General features: G+C 42.5%; 1 protein-coding gene and 1 non-coding gene across 36 annotated transcripts in view; one reads left to right on the top strand and one right to left on the bottom strand.

Moving 5' to 3' along the window:
* Window positions 1-15,079, bottom strand: part of MBD5 (methyl-CpG binding domain protein 5) — a 515,330-nt gene that overhangs the window by 258,323 nt on the left and 241,928 nt on the right. The window lies entirely within an intron of this gene.
* LOC123568165 (small nucleolar RNA SNORA48) lies at window positions 2,149-2,280 on the top strand. Its single transcript, XR_006691386.1, has one exon. It is a non-coding gene; the product is annotated as a small nucleolar RNA SNORA48 (small nucleolar RNA).

Genomic DNA, 15,079 nt, shown 5'->3' with positions numbered 1-15,079 from the left:
TCTATTGTTTTTACTATAGTCAAAACAATCTATCTAAAATACCAATGGCATTCTGTTACTTAACTATATGGGTTCTCCAGTCTGACTGTTGAGTTTTCAATCAGGCTTAATGACCAACTAGGAAGAAGAGACAGTGTATGCCATAGTTGTTAAGCACATAGACACTACAGTCTGTCTGCCTTGGTTCAAATCCAGCATTGCCTTCATATATGACCTTGGACAAATTACTTAACCCCACAGGGCTCATTTTTTTCCCCTTCTTTCTATTTATTTATTTCCACAGGGCTCAGTTTTTTTTTTTTTTTATAAAACTGAAATGACAAAAGCATCTGTATTATAGGGTGGCTGTGAGGGTTACATGAATGAACATAAAGCTCTTGTAGAGTGACAGCCATATAAACGTATGCTATTATTATATGGCCTTACATAGAATGTATAACCTTTCTGGACTTCAGTCTCTTCCTCTTCTACAAATAGGAATAATATGTATGACACATTTTTTTTGACCTTAGATGATAAAAGAGATTAATGTTATATGTCATCCTCTGGTAAACATTCCTTGATCTCCCATTTCCCCAGTGTAGGAATAAATGTACAGGCATACCTTGTTTTTTTTGCTCTTCACAGCTATTGTGTTTTTTACAAATGGAAGGTTTGCAACAACCCTGCACTCAGCAAGTCTATGGGCGCCTTTTTTTCCCACAGCATGTGCCCACTTCATGTGTCTGTGTCACATTTTGGTAATTCTTGCAATAGTCCAAACTTTTTCATTATTATTACATCTAACATAGTGATCTGTGATCAGTGACCTTGGATGTTTCTACTGTAACTGTTTTGGGGTGCCATAACACATATCCATATAAAAAGGCAAATTCAATCGATAAATGTTGTGTGTGTTCTGACTACCCCAGAATCCAGCTGTTCCCCCACCTCTCTCCCTCTCCCCTAAGACACAACAATGTTCAAACTAGGCCAAGTAATAACCCTTCAATGGCCTTTAAGTGTTCAGGTGAAAGGAAGAATCACATATCTCAATTCAAATCAAAAGCTAGAAATAATTAAGCTTAGTAAGGAAGACATGTCAGGCTGACAGCTAGGCTTCTTGTGCTGAACAGGTAGCCAAGTTGTGATTGTAAAGGAAAGTTATTGAAGCAAATTAAAAGTGCTACTTCAGTTAATACACAAATAGGAAAGCGAAACAGCCTTTTTGCTGTGAAATAGCCTTTTTGCTGATAAAAAGTTTTAGTGGTTTGGGGAGAAGATCAAACCAGCCACATTTCCTTAAACCAAAGTCTAATCCAGAGCAAGGCCCTAACTCTCTTCAATTCTCTGAAGGCTGAGAGAGGTGAGGAAGCTGCAGAAGAAAAGTATGACCCTAGAAAAGCAAGGTGGTTCCTGAGGTTTAAGAAAAGAAGCCATCTCCACAACATAAAAGTGTGAAGTGAAGCAGTAAGTTCTGATGGAGAAGCTTCAGCAAGTTATCTAGAAGCTCTAGCTAAGATCATTGATGAACAAACAACAGATTTTCAGTGTAGACGAAACAGCCATCTATCTATTAGAAGATGCCATCTAGGACTTTCACAGCTAGAGGAGAAGTCAATGTTCAACTTCAAAGCTTCAAAGGACCCACTGATTCTCTTGCTAGAGGCTAATGCAGTTGGTGATTTTAGGTTGAAGCCGATGGTCACTAACCATTCCAAAAAGCCTAGGGTCCTCAAAAATTATGCTAAATCTACTCTGCCTGTGCTCTATAAGTGGAATAACAAAACCTAGAGGATAGCACATCTGTTTGCAGCATGATTTGCTATTTTAAGCTCACTGTTGAGAGACCTACTGCTGAGAAAAAAATACTCCTTTCAAAATATTACTGCTCATTGACAGTGCACCTAGTCATCCAAGAGCTGTGATGGAGATGTACAAAGAGATTAATGTTGTTTTCATGCTTGCCAACACAATATCCATTCTGTAGCCCATGGATCAAGTCTTTCAACTTGAAAATGCATCAACTTTAAAGTCCTTTTAATTAAGAAATACATTTTGTAAGGCTATACCTGCCATACACAGTGTTTCCTTGATGCATCTGGGCAAAGCAGATAGAAAACCTTTTGGAAAGGATTTACCAATCTAGATGCCATTAGGAATATTCATTATCTCTGACCTGGGTAGAGCAGCATCTGCTTGGTGGTGCCCATCTCATATCAGCCAGCGATACAGCAATCCCTTGTTTATCCCTTGGCCTTTGGTCTGTACCCATGCCTGGTTCATGTGTGGAAAATATGGGGACAGGAGAGAAGAATATTCTTGATTCATGGGAAGAGGTCAGAATATCAATATTAACAAGAACTTGGAAGGAGTGAATTCCAACCATCATGGATGACTTTGATGGGTTCAAAACTTCAGTGGCGGAAGTATCACAGATGTTGTGGAAAGAGCAAGAGATCTCTAATTAGAAGTGGAGCCTGCAGATGTGACTGAATTGCTACAATGTCATGATAAAACTTGAACAGATGGGCAGCTGCTTCTTATGGCTTAGAAAGTAAGTGGCTTCTGGAGGAGGAATCTACTCTTGGTGAAGATGCTGTGAACATTGTTGAAATGATAACAAAAGATTTAGAATATTACAGAAACTTAGTAGCTAAAAGAGCAGCAAGGTTTGAGAGAATTGATTCCAGTTTTGAAAGTAGTTCTACTGTGGGTAAAATTCTATCAAACAGCATCGTATGCTAGAGAAATCTTACATGAAAGGAAGAGTCGACCAATGTGGCAAACTTCATTGTCTTATTTTAAAGAATTGCCACAGACAACCCAATATTCAGCAACTATTACCCTGACCAGTCAGCAGATGTCGACATTGAGGCTAAACCCTTCACTAGCAAAAAGATTATTACTTGCTGAAGGCTCAGGTGATCAGTAGCTTTTTTGTTGTTGTTGTTAGCAATAAACTATTTTTAAATCAAGGCATTTATATAACTGTGAGGGAAATGGCTGCGCTTCAGTCAGGAGTAGGCTGAGGTGGCCTTCTGGTGCAGCATAACTCAGTGAGTTTGAGGTGCAGGTACACAACACACCACGTGAGGAGCATTAGATGATGACCTATGTGAGCTCATGCTTGGCTCAGAGTCGCTATTGTCTGTAAAAGGTATAATTACCCTGCTAACGCTGCACATATGGTTCACTTGCACCAGAGAGAGAGTAAAGCCATGTCGAAACTGTCTACAATTCCTTGAGTGTTTTTCCAGCTACTCGCCACTCACCCACCAACTCCCCTTGGACCTCAGTTAGAACTGACAATTGGCATCACAAATACGATCCTGAGGTGAGTGAGCCCACTTATTCCACTAATTCCGGGTCGGCCATGTGTCCACAACATGGGTTGTGATACCCGGTGGCAGCTGTGCTGCTTGGATGGGCTCTGATGGAAACATGGGCAGAGGTAGATGGGTCCCGAGCGAGCATGGAGAAGATGCTGAAGCAGCTGGAATCACAGAGCACTGAGAATGAACGAGTCTTTGCTTGCAGAGTTAGATGGGCATTTTGACTGCACTACGAGAACTACATAGCCAGTCCCTGAGGCGAGCGGTTGGCACAAGGGCAAGGTGACCACACCCTGACTGAGTGGCTATGTGCAGCCATATGGACTGTGTGGAATGACACTGGTGAAATACCTGAAACTGTGAGTAAATGGCAGTCATATGCTGACTTGGTGCAAGTCATCCAGGAGATGGGTATGCAGCAGGCTATGTCTGACCTGAATACCCAGAGGCCAGATGATGAACATTTCACCTCCCACATGAGGAGTCTCATGTTGGGTTCTGCACTCGAGTGCCTTTGGCTCCCTAGCTGCTGTACCCACCCTGTACATAGGGTGACACAGACATGAAGTGACCACTGCTATGGCGGCCTTGGGGGAAGCAGAAGGCTACTGGCAGGACCAATGGGTCTGCGCCTTAAAGAAGGGGAAAATGCCCTCCCCATGAGAGAAAAGGGGGCCTCAACAAGTGACACGCTCATGGATGTGAATAGATTGGATTTTGGCTGGGGTTGACCAAGAGAAAATCAAGAAGCAGCCCAATGAAGTACTCTTAGCTTTGTGGAGACAGTTGTCTCCAGAGCAGCAATTCCAGAAAATGCCCAAGGGGGAGAAAGACACTGCTGCGCCACCTGGTCCCACCCGGGTGCTTTAGCTCAAAGACTACTTGCTGCAGCCAGGTGGAAATGTAGAGCTGTTTCTGCTTGATTAGGGAACTGGCCGAGATGCCCAGTTTGGGGGGACACTGGATGATCGGAGGCCACATGCAGAATTAGCGATCCACTCGTCCCCCACCAACGTACAGTGGGTGCAGGTGCTGGCACTGGTGGATACTGGTGCAGATTGCAGCCTTCTTTATCGGAACCTGAATAAGTATCTGGGCAAACCTGCTTACCTTGATGGTTATGAAAGCCAGTCAGTGAACGTGAAACCTGTATCTCTGTATCTTGGCATCAGTTGTTTGGCTCCCTGTTTATATACTGTGTGTGTTTCTCCCATACCTGAATACATTCTGGGGGTGGACATTTTACATGGCCTGGCATTACAAACCACAGCCAGTGAATTCAAACTCCAAGTGCATGTGGTGAAGCTGGTGCTGCACAGACATATGCATCACCAGCCTCAGGTTCTGCCACACCGATGGGTTACTTCCACCCATCAATACTGCTTGCCGGGTGGACATACATAGATAACTGAGACAAAAAGCTGGAAGAGGTGCAGATAGTGCATGGCACCCATAGCCCCTACAATTCTCCAATGTGGCCAGTTAGAAAGCCTGATAGAAACTGGCAGATGATGGTGGACTACTGGGAACTGAAAAAAGTAACACCCCCTTTGCATGAAGCTGTACCGTCAATCATGGATTTGATGGATCGTTTGATGATGGAAGCGGGACAGTATCACTATGTAGTGGACTTAGACAATGCATTTTTCTCCATCAACATCGCTCCAAAGAGCCAAGAACAGTTTGCCTTCACATGGGATAGGCGACAATGAACTTTTACAGTGTTGCTGCAGGGCTATGTGCATAGCCCCACCATATGTCATGGTCTAGTTGCCACGGATTTAGCTGCCTGGCCAATGCCAGAAGGGGTCCACCTATTCCATTATATTGATGATATGTTAACCTCTGATTCTCTTGCAGATTTAGAAGTGGTGGCACCCCTCTTGTGGCGACATTTGGCAGCATGCAGTTGGGCCGTCAACAAATCTAAGGTCCAAAGGCCTGGTTCATTTGTCAAATTCTTGGGAGTTATCTGGTCGGGTAAGACAAAGGCCATCCCAGAGACTATCGTTGATAAGATTCAGGCATATCTCCAGCCAACCACAATGATGCAGCTGCAAATTTTTGTGGGCCTCCTGGGATACTGGTGGGCATTTATGCCCCATTTAGCTCAAATGATAAAACTATTCCATCATTTATCCAAGAAGGGAGCTACCTGGGATTGGAATGATGCAGCTGAGACTGCCTTCCTGGCAGCCAAGTGGGCTATTCAGCAAGCATAAGCCCTATGGGTAGTGGACCAGGGGCACCTATTTGAGCTGGATGTGCATGTGACCACAGATGAACACAGATGGTTTTGTTTGGGCCCTGTGGCAGTGCACAGAGCACTTGAGGACACCATGGGCTTTTGGTCTCAACTATGGAAGGGAGCTGAGCTCTGATATTCCTTGAGAGAGAAACAGCTAGCAGCTATATATGCCACCCTTCAGGCTTGTGAGAGTGTGACAGGACAGGGTGCAGTCGTCGTGTGGATGACTCAGCCGATAGCAGGATGGGTGTGTTCATGGATAACGACCCCCTGGACTGGGATCGCACAGATATCCACTTTGGCAAAGTAGAGTGACTACTTGGAGCAGTGGAGTGCACTGAGTACAAGTCCCTTTAGCAGCAGAGCTGCAAGCGGTCTTGGGACCTATAGTCCTAACACAAGATAAGGTCATGGGGCCTAAGGCACCCCTAGACCCTGAGCCTTCAGCATTTAAAGGAGGGTGTCCCCCCATTCTCGATAGGCCATGGTACACAGATGGGTCTAGTCGAGGTGCTATAACTGCTTGGACCGCTGTTGCAGTCCAACCTAGTACTGATACCATATGGTTTGAAACCGGGTGTGGACAAAGTAGCCAATGGGCTGAACTTAGCAGTGTGGATGGTGATCACCAAGGAGGTGACACTGATTCTCTTGCAGATTTAGAAGTGGTGGCACCCCCCTGGTGGTAATCTGTACCAATAGCTGGGTGGTCTACCGAGGCTTAACTTTGTGGTTAACTACCTGGAAAATACAGAAGTTGCTAGTCAGCCACTAACCCATTTGGGGTCAAGCCATGTGGCAAGACCTCTGGGAAATGGGTCATCAGAAACAGGTAACTGTTTACTATGTGTCAGGCCATATGCCTTTGGCCACCCCTGGCAATGATGAGGCAGATGCCTTGGCCAAGGTCCAATGGTTAGAGTTGGCACCTACATGAGATGTGGCCTTGTGGCTACGCTGGAAACTGGGACATGCAGGGGGTAAACTGATACAACAGGTCACTAAGCGTTGGGGTCTGTCCCTGCCCACACAAGACATCTGGGAGGCTTTTCAGAAGTGCCCGGCATGTGCTCAGGCATGCCCTAAACAGACAGAGGCACCTGTCCAGTGTTATGCAACAAGTAACGACAGGGCGAGTGCCCTTGACCAGGCAGAAAGCAGACTACATCGGGCCGCTGCCAAAGTCACAAGGGTATATGCATGTGCTAACAGATGTGGACACAGCCACAGGCCTGTTGTTCACCTACCCTTGCGGGGTGGCTGACCAACAGAACACCATCCAGGCCTTGAAACACTTATGTCCCCTGTATGGTCGCCCTCTGGCCGTTGAGACTGATAGGAGAACACGTTTCACTGGACGACACTTACAACACTGGGCACAACGAAAGGACATAAAGTGGAGATTCTGTGTGCCATACAACCCACAAGCTGCAGGTATGATTGAGCAATATAATGGGCTCTTGAAGAAGGGGTTATACTTGCATGTCACACTCCTGTCTTTGTAGGGCTGGAGTTCCAGGCTGGACCTGGTGCTCTAAACCTCGAATGAATGGCCATGGAAAGACAGCCCGGCCCTGGTGGAGGCTTTGTTACAACAGGCTGCCAACCCCATTCAGTTGCAGATACACACTAAGGATGACCTCCTCCAACCAGGTATGATGATGAATGGTAACCTGCTGTTGCCTGACCCAGTGCACCTGAAGGCAGGGGAATAGAAAACCTGGCTGTGGCCATTGACCCTCCAATCCCCCCATTGCCAGTAGTTGGCCATTGTAGCTCTCTGGGTGGAGGGCCAACAATATGACTTGCATGTTATTCCTTGGGTGTTCAATACATGGCCCCCGTGGTTGACTGCTCATAGGGGAATGGCCAGGGAAAGAACCCTCCTCCGGGGGACACATGTACTGTCTGTGTGGCCTATTAAGAGCTCCCCTGTGACTTTGGCACAGATACAAGACCCAAAGGAACCATGGGGAGCTGAGGAGGTGTGGTACCATCGCCCAGGGCAGAAGCCCTTGGCAGCTGCATTGTTATCTAGGGATGAAAAGTTAGCCTCTGTGTTGCCTGTGTTGCCATGATCTACCTTTGTTAGTACCTGTGCCTGCTCTGTCATTTTGACCATAGGTTAACAGGCTCCAACTGCATTGTGGACTGGGCCCACACCTATGCTGAGATGATCAGTGTTTCCAACTGTTGGTTCTGTACCACCCTTCCAGCAGCAGCTGAAGACGGCCGGCCTTGGCACATGCATTCAGCATCTGCGGAGAACTGGACATGGCTGGAGACTTGGGGTTCCATGGCCAATGCCTGGAACACGATGCAGCAAGCTTTGGACAAAGGACACTGCAAGACCCACAGCACGCCTGCCCCCTGGCTGGCCCATAGTGCTTATGATGGGTGGAGCTGGCTAGTGGGGGAACATGTAGTACCCCCAGCCCAAGCACCGCGGTGCAGAGAGCTACATTGGGGTAACACCACTGTGTGGGATGGATATCCGTCACAGCCTGTGTAAACATAACACATGTCATCACACTGAACATATGGTGGAAAAGCGGTCCCACCAAGGTTGGTCCCTGATGGATTTTGTGCCCCCCTGGGAGTTTATGGGTCTGTGGGGACACAGGGTGGCCTTACCTACCAGTGAACTGAATTGGATGCTGTGCCTGGGGGTGACCTTATGTACCTGCCACTGTTCTCCCCATGTTGCCCAGATGCCTGCATAAATGGGAGGTGCTATGCTCTTAGCTTTTGTGAGTGCGACGAGCCCCCTGGTGGTTCTACCCCTTGACAATGACTATCCCTGGAGCAGGTGTCATAACTGTAGAAGTACAAGTTACTGCTCTTGCACAGCACACCACTCAGATTCTGAATTCCACCTGAGTGACACTCCTCCTGTTAATGGATGAGGTTGATTAGATCAGAAAGGTGGTGTTGCAAAACCAAATGGCCTTAGACATAGTAACTGCTGCCTTTTACGAACACAACGTTGCACCTTTATCCCTAACAATCAGCAGAACATAACAGCAGCCCTGCAAGGGGTGTCATGGGAGATTAAGGCGGTCAAGAGCCTTGCTGATGAACCCTGCAGAGAGGGTGGGCATCCTAGGCTCTGGCCTATGCTGGGCCCTAATAGTCATGAGTAGCAGAGCTGGGATCCTAGTGGTGAGCTACTGCTCTCCGTATTGTTGTTGTGAGTTATGGATTCAGGGCTCTACCCTATGGGTATGTGTCCCTGCCCAGGGGATGTCCCTGGCCTAAAGGGTGGAAAGTAAGGGAAATGGCTGTGCTTTAGTCAGGAGTAGGCTGGGGTAGACTTCCAGTGCATCATGACTCAGCAGGTTTGGAGCATAGGCGCACAACCCTGCACATTTATGTAACCATGTCATGTGAGTCACATTAGGTGATCACCCACATGAGCTTGTGCTTGACTTGGAGCCACTATTGTCTGTAAAAGGTATAATTACCCTGCTAATGCTGTACATATGGCTTGCTCGTGCCCAGAGAAAGAGTAAAGCCATGTTGAAACTGTCTACAATTCCTTGAGTGACTTCCAGCTACCCGCCACTCACTCATTGACTCCCCTTGGACCTCAGTTAGAACCTGACAATAGCTTTTAAAGATATAATAAGATTGCATACTTAATAGACTACAGTATAGAATACAGATAACTTTTATATGCATTGGGAAAACAAAACAAATCCTATGGCTCACTTTATTGCAACATTTGCTTCACTGGGGTGGTCTGAAACCGAACCTGCAGTATCTCTGAGGTATGCCTGTATATGCCCCCACTGCAACCAATATGTATTACATATTATAGCATTTGTCATATGTAGTTACAACTGACTGTTTCTCTGTCTCCATCACCATACTTGATGTCCCCGGATTGTAAGAGCTATATATTTCCCCAGCAGTTTTCCTATTGTACATTACAGTGAAATTTTATTGTACAAATAAATGGATAACTACATATAAAGGTCTTTTCTCAATGCCTAGGAAAGAGTAAGGGGTCAATATATTTCAATTTTCTCAGTCTGCGGTGAAGATGATGGTGTTACAATCTCCTAGTAAAGTTCCCTCTACTTTTTATTTTGACTTTCTGCATGAAGTACCAGGCCATTAGGTGAGTCTTTTTACATAGATGAAAGCCAATTTTTACTGCTCAGTTTCAGAACCCAAACCCCAATAATCTCCTCATAATAGGAGATTAAGTCCCTATTTCCATTTCTGGGCCTTCTTTTAAAAAGTGAACACTAGAGAAAAATGTCCATAACAATAGTTCAAGATACATTCTTCAGACACTACAATGCCATGATGACATGGGTAAACGCGATTCTTCCAATAAACATGCTCATGGCTAGAGATTTGTTAAATTTAAAATATTTTCCAGACTGGGTGCAGTGGCTCATTATTGCAATCCCAGCACTTTGGGAGGCCGAGGCAGGCAAATTGCTTGAGCTCAGGAGTCTGAGACGAGCTGGGCTAACATGACAAGACCCTGTCTCTACAAAAAATACAAAAATTAGCTGGGCATCATGGTGCATGCCTGCAGTCCCAGCTACATGGGAGGCTATGGTAGGAGGATTACCTGAGCCTGGGAGGTTGAGGCTGCAATGAGCCATGATTGCACCATTGCACTCGGGCCTGGGAGACAGAGTGAGACTCTGTCTTGAAAAAAAACAAAACAAACAAACAAAGTGTTTTTGTTTTTTATTTTTCCCCTTAAAGATCCACTAACTCGCAGAGGTTTCCATAAAGATACCTGGTATCTGGTATTTCACACCTATTCATAACTAGAATATGAGTCTGTATCTTTCAGTATTTCTTTTTTTCCCTTTTGAGACAGGGTCTCACTCTTTTACCCAGGCTGGAGTGCAGTGGCATGATCTGGGTTCACTGCAACCTTAACTTCTCCGGGATCAGGTGATCCTCCCATCTCAGTCTCCCCAGTAGCTGGGACTACAGGTGCACACCAACATGCCTGGCTATATATATATATATTTTTTGTATTTTGTAGAGAGGGTGTCTAGCTATGTTCAGGCTGGTCTTGAACTCCTGGGCTCAAGCAATCGGCCCACCTCACCCACCCAAAATGCTGGGATTACAGGCGTGAGTCACCGTGACCAGTGTTTCTTAATAAGGACACTTCAGATATTCTGGACAGCAAAAGTCTTTGTTATATGGAACTATCCCCTGATCCACTGGAAACTTTATATTCCTGGACCCTCTTGATAGTTCTCTCTCTCCAATCACTGTGGCAGCCAACAATGCCTCTACACATTTCTAAACTGTCTCTGGCAGGAGTGAGGTGTGGGAAAACAAAATTTACCACACTTGGCTGAGAATAATTTTGAGTTGGATCATTCATGTAACTTCTAAAATGTACTGATTTATCTAATACAATTATTATTTTGCTGCTGATACCTCACTCATGATAGCAAGGCAGGGAAATTGCAAAGATTACTTCTTCCCCTCTCAAAATGACCTGTCATTTTGAACATACAGCAATCAAATGTTAGAAAAGTCAACAATTGCATTAATTGTTGACCATACGTACATTTGCTAAATGTTATCTTTGAACCATTTTTACACATACTAAGATTTAAGCTAAATATGCAGACTTTGGAACACCTTAAAATATGAAGGAATGACTCTGAAAAATAACAACTCTTCAAGAATTATGACCAAGAGGTATTTTCAATTGAACAGGAATTATGCAAAATGTATACTTTGAATAAATTTATGTTAGCCATTCTACTTTGGCTTATGAGGTATAAGTTACTGAGAACTTTAGTTTTAATACCATAAGTGGGTATTAAATACTTTCAATTGCTTTTTTCTCACTGTAAAACAAAATTATGAAAATGAAGACGAATCATGTTGTATTTTGATGATAAGAATGGTAAGTCACAGGTAAGCCCATAATGCACGGGAATTCTTGCCTTTCTTATTACAACATTTAACCTCACTGCAACCAGAAAAAAATCAGTGAAATAAACAATTCAAATACATCAAGTAACAAGGGCTTCTGAAGTACAGTATTTCTTGAGTTGAATGGAAATGTTAATTAAGTCCTTATTTAGACTGAAAAAATCTAAGCTTTTTTGTTATAAAATAACTGCTCTGGCAGACTTCTTGCACTGTTCTAAAGAGGTCAGGCACTTCTGCCTTTCCTCTTTGTACCCTTTTGCCCAACACCCTTTTTTATTTTTAAAGAATATTTATTATGCATTATTTTAGTACCTATAGCACTACACTAGGCACTCTGAATTGTGTCAGGGTAAAAAATGAAAAAAGCAAAAAAAAAAAACAAAAAACAAAAAAACAAACAAAAAAAACCATGTTAAAAAACCCTCTATTTAAAAAATAATTTATTTTCCAGAGAGCAAAAGCTTTAAAAAGAACTAGATGAAACAGGCATGCATGCTGCAAGTGATAAAGTGGCAAAGTAGGGCGGCAGAAAGAACACTAAACTTGAGTTAGAAAACTTGGGATCAGGCTCCTCCGAGTGACATTGGGCAAGGCATTTACATCTACTTCTCTTTTAAGTCCCAGCTTTCTTTTCTGTGAAATAAGAATAATAACATTTCTCTTAGAGTTGTTCTGGGAATTAAAAAGCTAGCTCTCTGAAAGCACCACCATAGTATAATGACTGGCACATAAAACCAGCCACTCATTAAATGTTTCTTGTCCATAAAGCCCAGAAATGAAAAACAAGGTAGGATTACTATCTGGTGAAGATTTTCATCATGTTAGATTAACTGGTCAAAATTTCATAATCTCTGTGGAGAAAAAGCCCTGATCTTCAACAGCAGAAAAGCCCTAGTTTTCTTCAATTAAAACTGTTTCTGCCAATCCATTCTCCACTTTCAGTACTATTCTGTGCGGCCCAGCAAAGAAAAAGGTTCAGGGGTACATGTGCAGGTTTGTTACACAGGTAAACTTGTGTCACAGGGGTTTGTTGTACAGATTATTGTACATATTATTATACAGATTATTGTCACCCAGTAGTTATTTTTTTCTGATCCTCTCCCTCCTCCGCCCTCAAGTAGGCCCTAGTTTATGTTGTTACCCTCTTTGTGTTCATGAGTTCTCCTTTAGTGCCCACTTATAAGTAAGAACATGTGGTATTTGGTTTTCTGTTCCTGCATTAGTTTGCTAAGGATAATGGCCTCCAGCTCCATCCATGTTCCCATAAAAGACATGATCTTGTTTGAAAAAGTTGTATCTTATGGCTATATATTAATTGTAGTAGCCAAATGAGAACGTATTCTTTATTGTATTAGGAAGATGAGTGGGTCTACTAGGGTAGTTATGAGAGGTAGAGCCAAAAACAGAAGACAAGCATAATAAGAAAGGAGCAAAAAAAAGTTAAAGAGCTGAGTTTCCAACTGTGGCACTATTTACATTTTATATAATACTTTGCTGTGGAGGGTTATCCTGTGCACTGTCAGATGCGAAGCAGCATCCCTGGCCTGCAGTCAAACCCCACCAGTAATGTCAATTGAGAATGTCTCCAGATATTGTCAAATGTTCCTTTAGGGGGCGAAATTCCCCTGGATGAGAACCACTGATTTAGATGGTAATAGAAGGCAGGAGGAAAAAGAGTGAGGTAAGTAATAATACTGCCCACAAAATTCACAATTAAAAAGAAGCACAATTTTAAAAGACTTATCAATGCAAAAATGATATATATATTTATATAAATCATGTCAGAGGAAAACTATCAGTATAATTCTCCAGTATATAATACAGTATCTACCTGATACCATACAAGAATAATGAATGCAATGCAATGAACTGTGTCAAAGGTCAGAAGCTGAGAGAAGGGAAAAATGAATTGTGTGGGGGTAGAGAAAAAGATATGAAAGCGAGTAAGCTCAAGAGTAACTTTTTCAGTATGCCGATTAAAATTTTCCTTTTAATTATTTTATTTATTGTTTTTTCCAAAACAATAACCGAAGAACTCATGGCAGTGGATTTTGCCCCTTTTATGGGTAGGCAGGTGGTCAAACAGGTTGAGATGATCAGAAATAAAGGGTTATTGGAAAGCAAAGTCAGATTAAGACACAAAAAGTCTTTGCCAACTTCCAATTCTGTCTTTTTTATATTAACTTGCAATAATTCTTTTTCAATTAGATGTACTGTGAATGTCTTCTCTAATTTGTAACTTGTCTTTTCATTCTTTTTAAGGTGACTCTCGATGAAAAGAATATCACAATTGTAATGCAATACAATTTAACAACATTTTCCTTAATGGCTTTTTCATTTTCTCTCTACTCGAAAGATACTCTCCTAAAATTTGTATAGTTTTGCTTTTCATATTTAAGTCTCTACTCCACTTAGAGCTGATATTTACATATGATATAAAGTAGGGGTCAAATTTCATTTTCCTCTTAATGGATAATCAACGATCCCAGTATCACTTATTGAAAAGTCAACCCTTATCCTAATGCTAGCTCTTTTATATACCAACTTACCACCTATAGATAGATGTTTCTAAGCAGTCTATTTTGTTCCACTGGTCAATCTGTCTATCTTTCACCAGTATCACACTCTACTAATCACTATAGCATTATATTAAATCTTCATATAAGTCTCCCTACTTTGTTCTTCTTCCTCAGGAATGTCATATCATTATCTTTAATCTCGTATTTCTTTATTAAACAGACTTATTTTATATTCTCCCTGATAATTTTTAATATATAAAATATTTATGAGTCTTTCTTTAGAATATGGTTTCTGACACTCATTCATGATGCCTTGGTTTATAATTTTTGACAGTAAATTCATATTTTGGGGGAATTTTACCTGTGGAAATTTTGAAGGCAGATTCCTTCAACAAAAATTTATGTTTGCTTCTGCCAGCTATGTGGGACTACCTTAAGTTCTTGGCTTTAATTTTTGTTTTTTGTTTTGTTTTGTTTTTTGGTATCACTTATGTAGTGTGAACTTCAGTAGCAAACCCACAATACCAGCTTGATATTCAAATGATCAAAGAGATATTTCATTCCTATGCACAATGTCAAGGTTTAAATTAACCAATTTTCCTTGCAGTGTCATGGGAAATGATAGCTGATTTTAATAGGTACCCTTCCAATAAAGATGTAGATATTTGGACGTCCATACTGAGGGGACCTGAAGAATAGACTCTACCTTGGATGTGTCCAGGATTTTGACTGTCTCCTGTTCCTCTTTCAATAGGAGGCCATGAAAACAAAATTGTAACCCAGAATTTACCAGGTTCAGCAAGTATCCTTAAAGCTTACCTCTCTGAACACTATTTTTTATGTAGGGTTTGTGTTTGTTTGTTTTAGCCTCTTAGTATTTGCCATCTTTCCAGTTCATAGTTGCATATAAACACTATTTTTATATTTCACATTATTTTTAGTTGTTTATCATGAAATATCAGGGTACCTAAGTTCACCATACTAACAAGACATAAAGTTTAAATTTTATTTTTTTCCCCTCAGCTTTATCCTTTACCTTATTGCTTTTAGAATGTCTTTAATCCTTT

This window comes from Macaca fascicularis, chromosome 12 (genome assembly GCF_037993035.2).
Source record: "Macaca fascicularis isolate 582-1 chromosome 12, T2T-MFA8v1.1".
Classification (NCBI taxonomy): Eukaryota; Metazoa; Chordata; class Mammalia; order Primates; family Cercopithecidae; genus Macaca; species Macaca fascicularis.
The sequence above is the reverse complement of the archived record's forward strand: the minus strand, read 5'-3'. Positions and strand labels throughout refer to the sequence as shown.